Raw genomic sequence first — 20594 nt, 5'->3', positions numbered from 1 at the left:
ACATCAGGTGGTTGGTAAACTAAATGAAATAATGCAGCAACTGAGTCTGTGTGTCCTATAAAGTAGGTGTCATTTGGATGTAAGGTGTCCCCCTACAGCTCCTGTGTTAATCAGGAATGTTCAGAGGTGAAATGACTGGATCCCGAGAGCTGTAACCTAATTAGTCCACCTCGTTTGAATGGACTGATTGGGTGTAACCGTAAGCAGATGGGGTGTGGCTGCATGTGGTAGGTCACTGGCAGGTTTAAGAAGGTTCATCATCCCTGTGTTCCTTCCCCTTTCTTTCTCTGCTTCCCAGCAGGCATGAGCTGAGTGGTTTTCCCTCCACCATGCCCTTCTGCCATGATGTTCTGCCTTACCTTGGGTCCAGAGCAATGGAGTTAGCCAACAATGGACTGATCCTGTGAAAATGTAAGCTGAAATAAATGTTTTCTAATTTGTTTTTATCAGATATGTTGGTCACCATGACAAAAAACTGACACACAAAAACTAACTTCTTCCACAAAATGAAAAAAAAAAAAAAAGAAAAGAAAAACCCTATCAATGAAAAGGTATATATTGACTACTGAACACAAAACCTAAGCAATAAGGTAGTGCTTTAGTACTTTGGGTTATGGTAAGAAAACTGGAAATAGACAAAAGGCTAAAGCTGAGAGAAAGTAGTAAAGTGACCAAATGCCAATCTCTTATTCAATCTCTTATTAGTGACCAGGGCCACATCTACCATTTTTTTTGCACATTAAAAGCTCATGATATTTAAAGATAATTCATCATGTACCTTCCCAGCCATGCCATGTCTTCTAGTTCAAATATTAACAAAGAAAACTTCCTTCCTGAGAACCTCTGTGGTAAAGCTCCACATCCCTGTGCCAACTCACGTGAGACTTAGGGAAACAAAAGAAATGTCAAGGAAATGCTACCTGCCAAGACAGGCCCAAAACACTGGAGGCAACTTCTGCCAAGGATTCCTACAGAATTCAAAACACTAAACCATGTAGGAAGAAATTGGATCATATGCGTTCCAAAGAGAAGATAAAGGAGAAGTGGGAGTTTGCCTTCGAGAAGGAAAGCCTTGAGGGAGGCAGAGCCAGTTCTTTCCGGGGTGTATTCTGGAAATTGACAACAGATTTTATAATGAAGAACCACAGACACATTTGTAAGCAGTGATCTGGGGCACATTCATCCAAAAGATGCTGTCACCAGCTGACTGTGTGAGGTATCCAGACAGCCTGGGGACTAAGAAGAGGATAGGGGTGGCACCAAGAGAATAGGTGACCCCAAAGGTCATTTCCAGAATATAAACCTAGGAAGCCAAGTTTATTTACATAGGTAGATGTGTGTCATTTACATTAGGCAAAACTATTCTACCAGTAGGGTATGTTATTGGGGTTGTAATAATATGTCCTGTTCTCAGTATGAGTTTTCAGATTAAGCCAGGGTTAAAAATATTAAAAATGATCCTTTATTCATCACCCCCAAAAAAGTAGTATTACATAATCATTTTTGTTTGCGTTTGGTATTTGTTTGGCTTAGGCAGAGTATTTTCACTTTTATTGTTCTTTTGCACTGTCACCTCCCTTGCATCTTGACTTTGAAGAGACTCTCCACGGCACTTCTCAAAACATGGTCACAGACACACAGATCCATCAAACAGTTTCATTTTTGTTTTCTAAGAGGTTCACAGATCTCTCATGAATATTCCCATTCATTAGTTCACTTTTCATTAACAAAGCTTGAACAGACTAGATCAAGATTTCAGTTCCTCAAAAGCATCCATCCATCAATTTCTTCAAACAATCTGTATATTTTGTCAACCTTCCTCCATGCTCAGGCTCATGCCCCTGCCCAGTGGGCTTTTTATTCACTACTTGTCCTGGACAGACCCAGCTTCTGCTTCCTGCAGAGGGCAGGAAGTGCAGCCAGGAGGTTGGACCACCTGCTCCCAGACTACAGGACTCTCATCCTTAACCACAGTGCCTTTATTGCAATCATTGGTCAAATGTCTGACATCCCCCACAAAGGTATTTGCTCTGAGGGTTTGGAAATCTGTTTTATTCACAACTGCACCTCCAGCGCATAGAATGTGTAGTGCATGATCAATGAATCATTGGGTAGAAGAATAAATATGTATTTCAGATACTTTTAAATACATGTTTTAAATAAACATTCTACTTAATTCTGAGTACCTAAGAAAACCAAGTATCCTATAAAAAAAATTCAATCTTCTGACATGCATATCAGCAACAGCTGTAAGACAACACAGGCCAATTTGTATGACACAAAATGATATAATTAATTTATGAGATGTGATCTACATGAATAAAAAGTAAGATTTTATCATAATAGAAAACAACAAGTTAAAAGGATGAAACATTTTACTGTGTAAAAATTATGTGGAGTCAAATTCTGAAAACCAGTTGTCAACACCCCTTTGTTCACAGGCTCTTGTTTGCTTTTCCATGTTGAGAACTTCCTTCCACAAGCCAGATCTCAGGCTCTCAAACAAGTTAAAGGCTAAAAGGAATGGAGAATTCATCTCTGTCTCCTAAAATATGAGGAGTAAACTTCCATCTTTCGTGTCAAAGGAGGAGAAGTGCATTTGTAATTTTTCCTAGCCAGAGTGAGAAAGGCCCAAATTTCCTGTGCAACCTATTTCTCATGCACTTTCCAGCATTCAATTGTTGATGTTATTCAGTCAGTTAAGTTATCCAGTTGTAATGTTCTATCAGTTGACATTTAGTTCAATTAGTTGATAATTTAATAATTATTATTACTCAGTTATTATAGCCAATCAGTTAATAGTCAATTATTCAACTACCAACTAAAGACCGGTTCTTTCAAGTCTCTACAATACCAGCCTCCTTCCTGGACTTCAGAACCCTACTGGTCCAATTGGTCACACACCATGAGGTCATCCAGACATTTCAAATTGACAGTGTCCACCTAAATCACAATTCTCTGTACACAGGCCGCCCCTCTTTCAATACTGACTTGTGTATTGACACAAACCTGATCCTCAGGGCCAACACCTCCCTCCTTCTCATCATGCTCATTCACCTGGTCACCTTTGTAATTTCCTGGTATTCTCTTAATTCCTTCCACACCTCTGCTTCCCCACTGCCTTAATCCAAGCCAAATAACATCACTCCTGAAAGACAACAGCTTACCTCCTTTCGCAACACAAGAGTCTCTAACTCTGTTCCCCATAACACTGCATGGCAAGTACTTCTCTGCTAGTCCAGAGGAATGCTCTGTCCTGAACCTGTACCTGCTTCTGGGGCCTAACGTCATAACACTCAGCACAACTAGCAGGCAACCAGTCACCATGCAAAGGAAAGAATAGGAGGATGATACAGCTGGTGCCCAGATTCTGCTGTTCATCATGAACTCCAGTTAATATTTATCTCTGAAGAAAAAGTGAAGACAGTAATCTGAAGTTCACACCCAAAGGTGAACCATCACTTACAAGCTCCCACATTTACATGACTCCATATACAGTCTAACTTATGCTGCCTGACACTGTGGACCTAACCTATGATAAAATGTTTAGAATTGTGGACATTTATTTCAGGGAAAAAAAAAATACTAAAAATACAAGGGTCAGTGCTTCTGAATGCCTGCCCATATATAAAGAATAAACACAACATCACCTTGAAGTGCTCTGTGAACAGGAAAAGAGGATAACTTTTAGACTATCCAGACCAAATCTCAGCATCCTAAACAAGGCCATCTTCCACAATCACCCATGTGGCTCTTCATTAGGGCACTCAGATGAGCCTATGATAAGGTTTTGGAAGAGACACTTCCTTAGTATTCATGTGTATAAAGTCATGACCATTAACTCATGAAATTTTTAAAGTTTGCACTAGAGTTGAATGACAATAACATTTCTTCTTTCCAATGTGGGAATCTGTCTCTAAAGAAAAGCTCATGAAAACTAAGTGGTCAGGAAATGACTAAGATTGCTTAAAAATGTATATCCCAAGCAGTCTCAAGCCTGCCTTCCAGACCTCTTGCCCAATTCCAACACCCAACACACAACACGAAACAGGCCAAACAAAGTTCCTGTGCTTAAATCCTGAATAAGTCACTTTCCAACTGTGTGACCATGGGTAATTCTCTTTGCTGTTCTCTGCCTCAGTTCTCCCACACCTAAATAAAAATGACAAGAACCCTGCCTCATCTTGTTAGAGCATGATTGGTCAATACATGTAACTGAGAGTAGTACAGATTATTCTTTTACAGGTAGAATATCCTTTATCCTTTATCTGAAATGCTTGGGACCAGAGTATTTTGAATTTTTTTCAGATTTTAGCATATATATATATACATATATATATATGTATATATATATATATAAAATGAGATTTCTTTGGGATGAGACTCGAGTCTAAGCACAAAATTAATTTTTCATATGCACATACCTTTAAGGTAATTTTATACAACATTTTAAATAATTTAGTGCCTGAAACAGTTTCATGGCATCTTAATTGTGGCACAATGGCAGCACTCAGAAAGTTTCAGATTTTGGAGGACTTTGGAATTCTGATTTTCAGATTAGGGATACTTAACCTGTATTACAATAATAATATAGTATTGCTTTCACTTCCCTCCCTCAATCTTCACAAGGGGTTACACACCCAACTAGTTCTCTTAAATTCTAGAAGCAATGGTTCTCAAACTTTAGCATGCTCTAGCATCATCCAGAGGTTTCTTAAAACAGAATTCTGTGCTCCAGATGCAGAGAACTTGGGTGGAGCCAGAGAACTTTTTTTTTTCTTTTTTTCATTACCAGGTATGGAACCCAGGGGTACTTTACCCTTTACCACTGAGCTATATCCCCAGCTCTTTTAAAAAATTTATTTCGCGACAGAGTCTCACTGAGGCTAGCTTTGACTTGTGATCCTCCTGCCTCAACCTTCCAAGCCATTGGGATTATAGACATGTGCCACTGCACCTGACTAGAACAAGCATGTTTAGCAAATTAATCTCAGGCGAATAGGTGCCGCTGGTCTGGAGTGACAGTGAGAAACACTGAGGAACACCACTGCATTGGTGGAGGATAGCAGGCAGCTACAAATCCACAGGGCTTTCTATGGCCTTCTACCCACCTAGAATTCCCTTCCTGGACTTCATCTCAGTCAACTGCACTAAGATCTCCAAAAGGCTTGAGCATCAGAAGTCAAACAACAGCTCCCATGGTGACTCTATGCAGAATCTTAACACGATGCACAGTGGTCAATAAAATCATCTCTGTCAGACTATGAGTGCCTTAACAATTAGGACCTAAACTTGCTCAGTACTTGAGACCAGAAGATCCTCAATCAATAGTGATTGATAGAAATTTGGGATAACCAATAGCCAAAGACATCCTTGTGAACCAACAACCTGGAAGATCTTAAAGATCAGATTCAAGTTGATCACTGGACACAAGTGCCCAGAGTTCCTGTGGAGCCAGTGATCTCTGCTACCCCATCCTGCCATCTCTTCTCTGCTCCAGGGTCCATTGTCCTTTGCCTCCAACCACAATTTTCCCTCTCTTCAAAAGTAACAGAGCTTCAGCCTGAGGCTTTTCACCAGCATGGGCCCCCATGGGAACAACAAGCTGCTGGTAGTTGCTAGTTATTATCAGGAGAGGGGAAGCCAGACTGCAAACAGGAAGCATTTCTATGTAAACATTTCTGGTAAATTGCCCAATAAGATCTTAGCTGAAAAAGACATACATTTCTCGCAAGGTTGTCTTTTTCTTTTAATCTCCTTTTGTCCTTTTAAATAAATATGTGCTTTTATGCTCAATTTTGTGTTAATTTTTTTTAAAAGAGGGTCCCCAAATTTCTTACCCATCAGTAGTCACAAAACTTGCATCTTCTACTTCACATCCTTCTATATATTCTGCTCCTTTATCCTTTGGATTTTCTGAAAATTTCTTGAAATTTTCACCCATCCTGACTCTTCTCTCTCCCTTTTACACCAGAATCAAGCCAAGAACACTTTTGTAAACACCTCCTACAGAACATTTTAAATGCTTCTAATGGAGAAATTCAAGATGTCTTATTGATTTCACTGCCAAATAAACACATACACACCCCCCCACAAAAAAAAAAAAAAAATCCATGCCAAGCATGATCCAGGTAGAATATCCTACCTGATCCTCTCCACACAGGCAAGAGTTAACCAGTGACATCTACTAAGTATTTAAATATTAAACTTTGATTTTTGGACTGTAATTACCAACCATAATAAGAGTTTCAAGAGGCAAGTGTTCTCCATGTCAGGAAATATAATCAATTCTACATGCTAGTTTAACTATTATTCCATACAGTGTTGTGATTTTAATTTAAGAATCGCTTCTGTAATTTACATACACTTTATTTAAGATGTCAGTTGTTATGGTTTATTTACCCCAAAGACAAATTACTAATGTTAGGATTTTTGCTAAATCTGCCCATTGCTGTACCTTATATTTCTTGGGATAAGTTTGAGGAAAAATGAATGTAGTCTTTAAAAATAAATATTGGATATGTTGATTTATATAACTTTGTGCAGAATCTTAAAACGATAAACATAGTCTGTTCTAGGTAACAACAGGCATGCAAGAAAGCAAGCTAAAATATGTCAAACATATGAATACAATGAAAATCAACTCTTTATTCAATGTGTAACAGCAGTTTCACTAATTGACCCCACTTGGATATAGTAATCCCTTAAAACATGACAAACTTTGAAAAACAGCTATTTATCTACTTGTCTCAGGCAGGTCATAGTAACCACCCAAGTATAAAGAAAATAATGTGTATTTTATTCATGGCAAACTAAGCCCCAGGAGGTGAATTTTATGAACATAAACTTGAATTCTAATTTCCAGTATATCTGTCAGATTTACACTATCTGTCCCCATAACAGTGTGGAATATCAAATTAAAGTAGCACTTACATATATTCACATTCAATTCCTGGGCCAGTTACTTTGCACAAATTACTGAATTGCTCCCTTCTGCAGTTTTTCATCTGTGCAGGGAAGTGATATCTACTTGTATATTATAGACCATAAGATAAAGTGTTTAGCATGGCACATAATTGATTTTTTTTTTTTTTTTGGCAGTACTGAGGTGGTACCCAGGGTCTCAACTATGCAACTATGTTAGTCAAGTGATTTCCCATTGAGCTTCACTTTCAGCCCATGGTTGATTTTAATATCTTTATGTATGGTTTTCATAATTCCTGTTGCTGTGAATGAGCAATGAAGCTAATAATCCAGAGTCTCAAAGAATTACATTTCCCATGCATTTAGATACTGTTTACCAGTATATAAAGAGGTGCTGGACTGAAGGCAAAGCATAGCATACCATTAATCTTATTCTGAACACCCACCTGTAAGGAATAAGTACCCTAAATTTCCCCTTTGTGTCAACACCTGTACTACCAAACAGCACAGCAGCCTTGCAGAGGTTCCCTCTTAACAGGCCCTCGTACAACCGATATTTGTTCAACTCAAATGTTGCTGAGTCGGGTAAAAAAATGAATTCATAATCCTTAGCAAATCCCTCAATAAATGGTGACTGAATTCTGTATGTCACTGAAACAGGTATTCTAAAGTCCCAAAGTTCATCAAGAAGCTGTTTGGCATCTGTCAATGCCCACGCCAAGGGAATTTCCAGAGCATTCTTGGGTATACTCATATAAGCATCCAGATGCTGCTGAAACCCTCAGACATGGCACAAAAGTTCAAGCAGACCAGAGAAAATCCATTCTACGGAAATCTAATCATTTCAAAGTCACCAGCGCACTGTCTAACAAATGGACAGTGCACTGGAGAACTGATTGAAGAAATAAACGATTTTAAAGTTACCACCGTCATCATTGTAGTCTTCTTCCTTTTATTATGATTAAGACTGCAAATTTTGCTCTTATCCTAAGGTTTTCTGCTTTCCTTTAACTGAACAAATGGCAACGAAAGAAACTGAAGTTGAATCTCCGCAGCTTCAGGAAAGGAGCACATCAAAACCTTTCCAGGTTAGGGAATGACCTCTACAGAGATTCCAGGCCATGGCAGAGAGGTGACTAAATCCCTTGCGCCTGGGGAAGACTGAATGTGTGACCATTAAAATGCAAAGAAATCCTGGAGCCGGCTGCCCTCCCCTCCAGGGCTCTTCTGCACTCTGAGCTTTGCGTTTCTGTCTGTCTTCCACCAGACACCTAGCTGACCTCCGAACCAGCAGCTACAGAGAGGGCAGTAGCTCGGCTGAATTCCCATCCTGGACCCTCAAGGACTACAACTCCCCACTTGGATTGGAGAGCCGACGACCAACCCTAGGAGAGAGCAGGCGGCGATCCTGCTGTGCTGCCAGGTGAGCCCCTCGCCGCACTCACCTTTCCCGACGCTGGGTCCCAGGGGCTACAGAGCAGATGGGCACTCACCCCTTATCTGAGAGGGACCTGCGGTCGCTGTGGCCGTAGTTGCTGCTCCCGAGCTTAGGGAGCAGCCCTGACACCGCGAGGGCAAGGCATCGCTGAGGCCGCCGGACTTCCTTGGCACCCCCTAGAGAGCCCCGCCTTAAAGGGGAGGAGGCGGCCGCGCGTCACCTTTGAGACGCGTCTGAGCCTAGCGCGGGCGCAGCCGCGGGCTGCTCTGCCAGGTGTTACAAGAAGGCTCCTCGGCTCAGTGCTGGGCACAAGCTAGATGTAGAGAAGGTGATGACTTGCAAATCATTCGTCTGGATTGGCTTACAGGTAGAGGAAGGTGTGTCCAAAAAGTCCGAAAGAAGAGGACAAATGTGACCTGCTAACGTGGTTTCTAAATAACCTGTCTTCGCTGATACTTCCAGGAATTCACTTTACTCCAGCAGGTCCCTAAAAAGATCACTGGACAGAAAACCGGCTCCCTCTTTATCGCCCTCACCCTGGAAAGAGGTTTCCAAGCTTATTAAACCTGTGCCATGTGTGCGCGATCGTGGTTGAAAATCAGCCACCCAAATCTATAGAGATCTGTTTTCTGAATCTTGGTTCCTCATCTATAAAAATAAGGCTGGTTTGTGGACCCAGCGAGTTCGGTACGCCCAGAGGCAACCAAAGACTCTTGTGATTACTGCCACTAAGGTGCCCCGTAAATATTCACCTTTTGTTACTTACTTTTTCAGTTCTCTTTCTTCCTTCTTCCTTCCTTTCTTCTTATTGCCATCTGCGCTGTTTCATGCTTGGTCAGTTTTCTTGTCTATGCAAGAGCCTGAGTTTACTGAGCACTATTTCTATGCTCTGTAAGGTGTTGGGTGGTTTAGGAGGAGACATACAGGATAGATGCCTGCTTTCAGGACTCATTCCCAAGAAACAGTAGTTTTGAAATTAAATACAAGAGAGTTACCAAAACAGGCTGGTATGAGATAAAACCAGGCATCCTATAGGTTGTTTAGGGAATGGGAGGTCTGTAAATTGAGAAGAGTTTAATTAGTATATTTGATAATTAAGAGCTTAGGTTCTGGAATCAGAAAGGTGTTAAATTGAATCCTTGCTGGGCAACTAATTGTGTAAACAGGAGAGTTCACTTAACCACTCTGAATTTAAATCCCTTTAATAAATTAAGATCAAAATATATTCACATATTTTCAGAGAAATAATGAAGTCGGTGTGAGGACCCATAGTAACCATTTAATAAAGGTTAACTAATGATAACACATACTAACAGAGAATCGGGAGTGGATAAAAATTTGAGAAACAGACTGTAGGAAGAAATGGTAGAAAAACAGCTGCATTATTATAACAATCCTACTTATATCTGTCACTGAGGAAGATAACTTTGCAGTCTCTGAGCTTGGCATGTTACGAGTAATCCTATTTAATTTTCATGAACCTGTGAGACAGTTAATAATATCCCTGCTTTAAGGTGAGGAACCAGCCTCAGAACCATGAAATAAACTGCCAGAAGGTACAAATCAAGTTCCCAGCCAAGTCAGAGCAAGCTGAGGCCCATGGCTAATCTAGGCTGTTTTCAGTGTGTTAAAAGTTACATTCCCTCCCAGTGAATAGAGGTAACTAGAGAACATAGAGTCTAAAAGGAAGAAGAGAAAGAACAATCCAGGAGAAGAGGTAACCATACCTTTAAAGCTGAGTAATAATACAAATGAACTATTATAGTAAGAGATCCCACACTGAAAGCTTTTTCCCTCTAATTGCTGCTCTGGTGAAGTTCCTGTTCTGTGGTTCCGGCAGCTCAACCACAAGTAAAAAAATGGCTACCAGCATTTTGTAATTATTAAATGTTATAGCAAGTGAAACAGATATTTATGGTGATACCCCCGCCACACACACACACACACACACAAGGTACTCATCTCATCTGTCCAGCTTCTTTGGGTTTTGGGGTCTTTTTGTCTTTTAATTGTCCCAACATGTTACCTGTCTCCTTACAGCAGTATGTTTCACCAAGGTAATAATAATGTCACATTTGCCAGTTGAAGTTTGCTGCAGCCCTTAGAACAGCAGCTGGGATCATGTATGTGGCTGATCAATTTTTAATATGCTATTGTCCTATTGAATTTCTCAATTTAAGCAGGTTTTGAACCAAGTCTTACATTTTGGGCACTGGTCAATGATGTCAGTTGTTACTTAAAAAAAAAAAAATTCCTGAGTTTATAATAGGCAATCTTATTCCTCTGGACTTCATAATTCACCTGAGTCATAAGGTATTTGTCCTCTCAAGAAATAGCACTGTTGTCATTGTGATGTCTGAGATGGAGATTTCCTACTTCTGACAAAATTACTTTTACATCTTAGACAATGTATGTTTGGTTGCATGACAATATAATAACAGTGACTGTCCTTTTAAATTTTCAATGGCAGTTGTCTTCTGCAACCCCATGTACTCCTTTGCTGCATCACATCCTTTGCAGTACCAGAGATGTGATACATTCAGTGTGCATTCAGAAGCAGTGCAGTGGAAGTAGCTTAGCAATGTTGTTCCTGTTTTAGCTTTGAACGAGCCAGAGCAGTTTAAATGGGGCAACTTACAATTGCTGCAGTCACCAGATTCTGTGATGATGGGGTTGGAGCAATCTTCTCTGAGAGAATATCCTGTGTATACATGCATAGAATCATAGGGAACCACAAAAGGCCTCCTTAGGTCAACCTACCACTGTTGACCATGCAGACAATCCTGCCAAGCTCCAAATGGACTAACTCAGGGCTAATCTTTAGTGGACAAGTCCCTTAAATGTCCAAGGGAAAGCTGTCTGAACGCAGCTACCAATGCCAACTGTGATACAAGTTCTTGGCACTTAGCATCCCTTACATTTTTCTTCACTGGTGCTTTTCAGCATTTCTGGGCCAATAAAAACAAAAGAAAAAGAAATTGAGATATAAACATGTAGATCTAGATCTACCAGGAGGTGAAACAAATGTAATGGTTAAGGCAATTTTTTTTCTATTGTCCAAGTAGCAGATGTTTAGTGTGTGCTATAAGGAAGTTTATGCACTTTGTTACATGGTATTGAGAAAACGGACATTTCTTTTATTGATAGTGCAAATAGTCCTTGTTATCCTATTTACCCAGGGTTTTTATTATTTTTCTATTGTATAATCATCATGTCATCTCCCTTTTATAGTGGCAGGTGTGGAGACCAAATTTAGTGCCTCACTCCTGACCTGACTCTGTCACTTACTAGCTATGTGTTTTTTCTGCAGGCTTCACTTTCCTGAACAAAAGTGGGGCCCTAACTGAAAATGTACTTTGTTTTCTTATTACTCAGAAAAAAAAAGCCTTATTATAAAATCTTTATTTAGAAACCAATACCAGCATTTAACTACCTTAATAATATTTCTATGTGGCAAGTTTCTTCAAATACCTAGACATGTATTTAACACAAGCTGATTGGCTAAAGCTATTTGCAGGTAGTAAGTTGTTCAACATTCAAGTTTTATAGATATTATCCTATTACTGAATGAGAATTTTTATGGCCAAGATGAACATCTGGTACTGGTTGCTTTGAAAAAGTTAAGATAATAAGAAACATGAAAGGTATATATTAAGAGAATAAGTCCCCCATGCATCAGATGGGTAAAGCATAATAAAATTTACTTTTTTGAGTGAATATTTGCCTTGCCCAAGATTACTCCTTTAACATGAACATTATTTTAAGGTCTGATGACCTGAATATCATCCAGTTAGCTAATTGACAAAACCTTCCCCCGCATCTCTTTCAGGAGAGAGATTCCTATTATACAAAATTACTGTGGGCCCAATCCAAGTTTTACTGAATTATGTCTAGTGTATCACCATTGGCAATAGGGAAGGGCATATGAAGAATTACCCTTGAGGGATAGGTTGTTGAATCTACTTTTGGACTGTCATTAGGGTCTGTTTCTTAAAATTGCAGTGCCTGTTTTAAGATGATCTAAAGTTGAAGTTGTCACTTAAGAACAGAAGTCTAAGGTTTTGTCATAGTGGCTGGTTTTTTTGCATCCTCTGGATTCTGCAAATATCAGAACTGAATTTGTTTTCTTTCTAATTGGGCTGCTAGAATGCTGAGTGGCCCATTTCTAGCACATTTTCAAAAATGTTAATTTGTACATTGTACATTGGAGCTATCTCTGTCTACTTGTATTTCCCTGAGTCTGAGATAAAAGTAGGGGAATTTTCAGAACTTTAATATTAGGAGAGTAATGAAGTCTTCATGCAGTAAACAGTACATTGATTGACTGACTTTGTCATTCACATAAGTAACATATGCTAGCAGCTACAACCAGGACCACAAATGAGGATGCCAATAGGGGCCAGGCACATAAAATAAATGTTTGACTATGATCACATATGAAAAAAAAAAAAAAGACTGACACAAACATTATAGAAAGGCCCACCCACCCAAAGACATTCAAATTCACATACTGTGAAACCCAGGTTGGTGACCAGAAGCCAGGTGACTAGTGTGTACCCTCTGAAAATCAATGCATTGAGCTCTATGATCAATGCTGTGGATATAAAACATGGTGGCTGCCCTCCAAGGTACAGTTTGGCTTGGGGGAAAGACATGTAAACAAATAAGCACCTAGAGTGTCAGAGGGAAGTAGCTCTGCTGGGGTCACCCACAGAGCCTGAGAAGTAAAGAGTCAAGTGCAGGAGTTCAGGTAGCAAATAAAGGTAATTATTAGAATAGTGACTCCAGAAAGACCCATGGTCTGAGGAAAAGGGTTTTGACGGGTGAAACCCAGCTTGTACCACCAGGAGGTGCATAGACTCAACTGATGAAGATCAATTCAGGGAATGAAGCTTGGCCTGTCTGGTATATATTTCCATAATTGTTTATTCAATCAGAAATTTAAAATATGGACACACAGGGAGAAATAATAACTATACTTATGACTGAGGATATTACCAAATTTTGGACTTGACATCTCCAGTCTATCTTTGTGACTGTGTGGGACATATAATTTGTAGAAGTTCTAATTCATTCAGCCTCCAATTACAGACTGTAATGATGACCTACAAAGAAAGTACTGAATCACTAATTAATGATTGAAAGTAGTCAGGAAATAGATGGAACCTCATTAAGGACCTAATAATAATATTTTTAAGCTCACTTGGTATACAATTACCTGACACACTGATCTTTAGGTATAACTCTACAATGAGTATTGTTTCTACTTTCTGAGAAAATCGGGGCCCCCAATACAGAATGAAACAGTACATAAATCTGACCTTAAAACTAAATTAATTTCCTAATTTCCCATATATAGGCACTCAATCTTTTCTTTTTCCCCCTCTTGTGAGGCATCTAACTTTAGGAAAAAAAATATACATTCTTTTAAATGACATATTCTTTCAAAAAGCACATTTTTTTAAAGTTACTGTTCAGCAATTTTATGTGAAGAAAAATAAGGAAAACCCCTATTCAATCAAGTACAAAATATTATCTTAGGTGCTTTAAAGGGAAGAGAACATCCCAGCAGTTTCGCTGTTAGAGATCTACAGCTGTTGTTTTGAATTTTTCACCATGACCTTTGCACCCACCCTGCTGCAGGTTGTGACCTGACTCCTTATACCCCACAGGTTCTGGTGAAATTAAGCACTACTTGATGAACTTGCACAATCATTCTACCTGGGTACCTTTCATTTGAAAAGCCCAGCCTTATATTTCAAACTGCATTTTCTTCACCCATGCACATTCATTGGTAAAACATGCTCAGGAAAGTCACAAAATAAGAAAGCTACATACTCATACAGATTAAACCATGCTGCATTTTTGTTAAGTTTTGTGTTCACAATGCCTGGTTTCTGAAAGGACTTGTCTTTTCAACAATGAAAAGTAATCCCTTCTCTTGAGAACCAACCGGATCCCAACATTGTGTAATTTCATCTAAACGTACTATATTTTAGCATTTTACTGAATCATGACTTAGTTAAAGAGTATCTTCTGAGAGTTAGAAGTGGAGTCCCAGGGCTAGCATTTAAAATGTTTGTGGAGACATGATCCTGTAGGCTGCTCCTATATTTTGTAGCTGTGAGGTACCTGTTGTAGTAAGGTGTGCTCCCGGGGCTTGTGTCCTCTGCAAGCTGGAAACTTCCACAGTAACTGACTATGACACGTGGTAGGAGAATAAAGGGCAGCATTAGCAGCACCATGAAAAGTGTGACTGGAAGTCAGAAGGGCGGAAATTAAAAATGAAAAAGCTAGTGATCAATGAACAGTGGGGGGAAGCGAGCTGGAATTTAAATTGGCAAGGAAAACTACTATAGATCATCAAGACCAGAAGATCAGAAGGGGTGGGATAAATAAAATAGCAAATAAATCAAAGGGAATGGTCTGATTATGTCAGTAGTAATGATAATGAGTCCAATATAATCAGAGTTCATACTCTGTTGCCACAGTATAAGTCAGACAAGAAAATGGATTTTTCTTCTTTGGACTCACACCTCCCTCAAGGTGTGGCAGTCACTGCAGCTTTTTGAAATGAAGCAGTACTCTGCTTAATGAAGGGATTTGTAGGCTACCACCGTACTTCACCTGACTCTGTTATTCTCTGAGATTATGAAACTCATTAGCTCATCTCTATAAATGCAACTCAGGTGGAGGCATATGCCCATTTTTTCCTAAGAAGAGTATCCTATTAAAAAGGATTATTTGTAAGAATCAATGGTTTATTTTAATATCCAGTGTCCACCTGATATAAACTCCCAAGTTAATTAGTTATCTGTGTTTAAAAAATGTCTTTTATTTCATGGAATCTTTATTCTTGTTTTCTTACACACCTTCCATTTAGGTTTCCTATACACAGCTCTTGAATTACCACCTCTCTTCCCACCTCACTCATGCTTTCACTCTGAGTTTCTAGAAAGAAATCTATACAGACTCATATCCAGAATCTATTTTTTCCAATGACTAAAAACTACTGTCTCCTTCCCAAAGAATTCCCTCGTTCCTCTCTCTCTCAGTAATCTCCAGAGTAATAAGTTTTCCATACTTAAAATATTTCAATCACAAGAACAATTATTTTTATCTTTATAAAATAGTTGAGTACCAGTCTTAACTCTTAAACATACTAGAACACACACTCAGTGCTAGACAACTATAAACATCAGTTTTTAAAATTGTATACGGATGCACAATGTAAAAATTATCTATTGTGGTGTAACAAATAACCCCAGAATTCAGCAGTTCAAGGCAGTGAGCATTCATTATCTCAGATATTTTGTGGAACAGGAATCTTGGGGGTGGCCTAATGGGTACCTGTTAGTATTCAGTCAGTTCCTTGCTACATAGACATCACATTTTATGAAACATTTTTCATCAGATCCAAACTTTCTGAAAGTTATAAACTCACAGATTCAAGAAGTTGACAATGTTTTCCTACAGTCTTATCTACTATTAATAAATGTAACATCCCTCTCAAACATTATAGTTTTCATGTTGTGGGAACCAATAATGAAAGAGAAAGATGCACACAGAGGCAGAGGAAGAGGGAGAAAGAGAAATCCCAAGATGGAAGAGAACATAAGAGAAACCCCAAGAGGGAAGTTGTCATCATTTTATAGCCTAATCTTGGAAAAGGCACCCCACCCCATAATGCATTCATGAGATAAAACTCAATAAATTCATTGAATATGCAAAGAAGGTAACTGCACACGGGCATGGAAACCAGGAGGGTGGATCAATAGTGTCAATGTCATGGCTGCCTCTAACACCTAACAAGCACAACAGTTATATAATAAATATCTGATGAATCAATTATCTGCTCAAAACTTGTTGAGTTTTTTGAATCTGTGAGTTTTTAATTTTCAAAAAGTTTGGATTTGATGAAAAATGCCCCATCCATTATTTCTTCAAATGTTTTCTTATACTCTTCCTATTTTTCCTCTTTGGATTCCAGTTACAGCTATGTCAGGCCCCTAAATGTCTGAATGCTCAGAAAGCATCTGCTCATTTTTCCCCCTCAAGCTTCTTTTCCCTGGGTGTTTAATTCTGGATAATTTTTATTTGTTTTTTTTTTTGGTTTATTTTCACAGTTCTTGGAATTGAATCCAGGGCTTTGCATATGCCAGGCAAGTGCTTTACCATTGAGCTATATCCTCAGTCCTAGAGAGTGTCTATTTCTATGTGTTCAGGTTGATTAATGTTTTCTGCAATGTCTCATCTGCTATTAAGATAGTAAAATGTAACTTTCATCTCAGACAGTATAGTTTTCAATTTGAGACACTATTTCAGTCTTTTTATATCTTCCATTTTTCTCCTCATTTTAATGATTTCTTCTACTTTGTTAAAAGTAGAGAGTAATTGATAATACCATTTTACATTCTTTGTGTACTAATTCTATCATTTCCTTTCTGGGTTTCATTCAGTTGAATGCTTTTTCTACTTGTCATGTTTTCTTTTTTCTGGCTTCTCTACATGCATATAAATGTTAATTAAATGTAACAATATGAATTTTTTGTTATTGGTTGTTGAATTTTTTTAAACCTTATTCCTTTAAATATTGGGGGCCTTTTTTCCAGAATGTAGATAAATTACTTAGGAATAGTTTGGATAAGACAGTAAGATATAACTTTCCTATGTTCATATATGAATACATAACCAGTGTAACTCCACATCATGTACAACCATAAGAATGGAAAGTTATTCTCCATGTATGCATGTATGTATGATATGTCAAGATACATTTACTGTCATGTATAACTAAAAAGAACAAATAAAGAATTTTTCAAAAAAGAAATTGAGTACCTTCAGGCTTGCTTTAAGCTGTGTTGGGTAGATACAAAGTGATCTTTAGTCTGTGATGATAACCCCTAAAGAGCCTATTCCATGCTTTAGTTTTTTTCTTACTCTCTTTTAGGGATATAACAATTCCTGGCAATGTCTGAACTTTAGGAGTTGTTAGACCAGTTCTATTCTTGTGATTTCCATTGATACATGAACTAATCAGCATTGAACTAAACATTGAAAAGACTTTTTTTGACTATCTCTCTCCCTCTCTCATATATATATATCACAAGATATACATATATATTCCTATCTCTTTCTTTCTCATCTCTCTGTATAACATAGATTTTTCCTTTCTTTACTCCCTGCAAAAAATTATGACTATCTTGATCTCCCTAATCTTTCCTCAACTAAGAAAAGTCACAGGGGTTTGCTTGGGGTCCCCATTTCTGAGTTGCAGACTGCAAACTCTCTAGGCAGTGAACTGGGGCAAACTTAGATTCATCTCATTTATTTCCCTTTTCCCAGAGCTCACAGCACTACATTGTCTGTTTTCCAGTGCCTAAAATTGTCATTGTTTCAGATATTTTGGTTTGGTGTTGTTGTCATTGTTAAATGTGGGAGGGGAAATCCATTCTCCTTTATTCAATCATGGTGGGAAGCTAAAGTCTAATCCTGTAGACATTAGACTCAATCTCTCTATTGTGACCCAGATGACACTTACTGTATATGACAGAAAAAAACTTGCCTAAAATTTTTTCAAGTGATGGGGGAAAAAATGCACTAGGAATAAAGATATCTAAATTCATCACTTAATTCTTTACCAAATTATAGTGTCATTTTTCAGGCAATCAACTTCCCGAACAGATTTTAGTCAATCAAAGATCCTTCATATTTTAATCCAAGAAGTTAGTTGACTGTATTACTATTATTATTTTCAATTTTGTTACATCAAATATCCTGCTGGCAGGTCAGATAAGAGAGTCCAACCCCAAAATACTTAAAACATTGTCTATACTCAGTCGGGGTCTGATGGTTATAACATCAGCAGTATTGATTCACTGAATTTATCCACTTCCAACCAAAAGCAAAAAAGGACTATATATTAGACCATCTTATGGGAAATAGTTTACTTCCAGGACTATATTACATAGTTATGGGAAATAATTTACTTCCATTAAAGTAAGCCTTTATGGATCTAGCTCTTCAATATTACAAATCTTTGCCTCAGTACTAATGGTATCTTTTCACAAAATGGAATGATATTTAAGACTTTACATGGGTCTCATCATTCTCATTTTGGCTAATCTTTTGAATATAAGCCAGGCAAATTTCCAGGTCCTAATCATACCAAACAAAATTTCTAGGTCAGGACACTGTTTCTTATTCTCTTTGAAATATACCAAGAATGTGTTGATTTTTTTTTTCCTTAAGACTCCTTAAGATCTCACTATATTTTAGATTTAATGTAACCTAAAGTAATTTGGAAATGAAGCTACTAACTAATAAATCATTGAACAGTTTTGCCTTCTGAGCTAAATGGAGAACAATCAAAGATAAGACCCATAAGCCAAAGCATCCTTATGCGTCTTTCATTTATAAGTAGAAGAAAAGGTGCAACATCATCAAAGGGGTTCTATAAATGTGGCAGGGTCTTTATACCTGTCCTTAGATGAGTAACTTCAGAACATCCACATTGTCTTTGATGAACAGTGCTCTTGACTATGCTCCAACCCAAATCCAGCTCAGTGTCTCCTATTGCACAATAGGACCCCACCTCTTCTAGAGCTATCAGCAGCATAAAAAAAAATAAATCATATAAATTTCCCCTTCAAGTTATCTCTATTTCCCATTTATACATATATTTTCATATTATTCAATTTTTGCTTGATCATTTATTTTTTCTGCTTACTTAAGGTATTCTCTAGTCAGAACAACAAAATTTGAAACTTGCATTTCTAGAATCTCGTACTACTTTTTCTTGTTTTATCACATGCTCTGGGATAGGTTGAAAGATCATATTGAGAGCAAAAGTAATAACAAGTATATAAACTAATAGAACAAACCTCACACAGTAAATGAGCTCAAGCTTAATCATTTATTAACTGGTAAACTTGAACAAATTAATTTCCTTTATATGTGAACTGGAAATAGCATCTACTTTCCAGGACTAGTGTGAGAGTCATCCATATTTTTAATGTACCTGAGTCTAATCAGCTTTGCAATGAATTTAAGTGGTGGATGTGGTAGTGATGCTAATGAAGATGATAAAGCTCAGGCATGGAAGCAGTTCTTTTCTCTTTAACTTTATTGGGCTTTACCCCCAACATTTCATTATGAAATATCTCAAACATACAGCCAACATGCAAGACTTACTTTGTATCTGCACAACCTGGTTTATATTACACATTTTATTATATGCCAACCCAACTATCTACCCCTCCATCCCATCAACTAGTCTTTAATTTAAATTTCACTTAATTAAAATTTAATTTAAAATTTGGCACATTTCAAAGTAGACCTCAGACATTGTTAAAATCTTCCATGTATGACATTATCTAGTATTTGATATTTTTCTTTTACTATTGATGTTATATAATTCATATGTACAAATCATACATGGAAATGTACTGAGTTTTGAATAATGAATACAACTATGGTAGTGAGATAACAGGACATTATCTTCCCCATTCAAAATTACTTCTTAGCCTTCCTCAGTCAATATCTACCTACGCACACACACACACACACTCTGTCACAAAGGTACACATTCAAAGCCTCCCTCAGTTCCAACACACTTTTTCATCATAGATTAGCTTTGCCCATTGTAGAACTTCAAATAAATAGGATAACATATTTATACTCATCTGGTAGGATTGAGTTTTCTTTACTTCTCCTGAGGTTTTTGAGGTTAATGCACTTTGCTGTGTACATTGGGAGTGTGAGTAATATTCTGCTGAGTAATATTCTATTGTATGAATATATCACAGTTGGTTTATATGTTCTTTTGATGGACACCTGGCTGTTTCCACTTTGGGGCTTTATGAGTCAAGTTGCTAAAATCACTTTTGGACAAGCTTTTTGTGGACTTGTAGATTCCTTTATCATATAGGTCTTGAAGTCATAGGGGTTGATTGTCTTCCTCTCCTTTTTCATTCCTCAAATACTTACTATATATAATGTTGAACAGAGAATCTTTGCATACCTCAGATACACACCCTCATATGTGCATGTGCCCCCCCCACACACACACACACTTACTTAGCAAGGTCACTAAAAGAACACATACAAAATAGTGATCAGTTGCTTGGCTGCCTTATTGAGGGCTAAAAATACTGCAGATGTCAAAGGTTTGGGATTTCTTCCCCATAGTTTTGTGAAAAAAAAAAATAAATAAAAGTACAGACTTATTCCT

General features: G+C 37.9%; 1 protein-coding gene across 5 annotated transcripts in view; it reads right to left on the bottom strand.

Moving 5' to 3' along the window:
- The window catches only part of Mctp2 (multiple C2 and transmembrane domain containing 2), a 223423-nt gene extending 214906 nt beyond the window's left edge, over positions 1-8517 (bottom strand). For all 5 annotated transcript variants that reach the window (XR_007106943.1, XM_047538509.1, XM_047538510.1 and 2 more), the window contains exon 1: positions 8370-8517. The gene's annotated coding sequence lies outside the window, so the exon portion shown is untranslated. The remainder of the gene's footprint in view (positions 1-8369) is intronic.
- Between the last annotated feature and the right edge of the window lie 12077 nt (positions 8518-20594).

The sequence above is a fragment of the Sciurus carolinensis genome, chromosome 2, assembly GCF_902686445.1.
Source record: "Sciurus carolinensis chromosome 2, mSciCar1.2, whole genome shotgun sequence".
NCBI classification, from domain to species: domain Eukaryota; kingdom Metazoa; phylum Chordata; class Mammalia; order Rodentia; family Sciuridae; genus Sciurus; species Sciurus carolinensis.
This window is presented reverse-complemented; position numbering and strand designations above follow the sequence as displayed.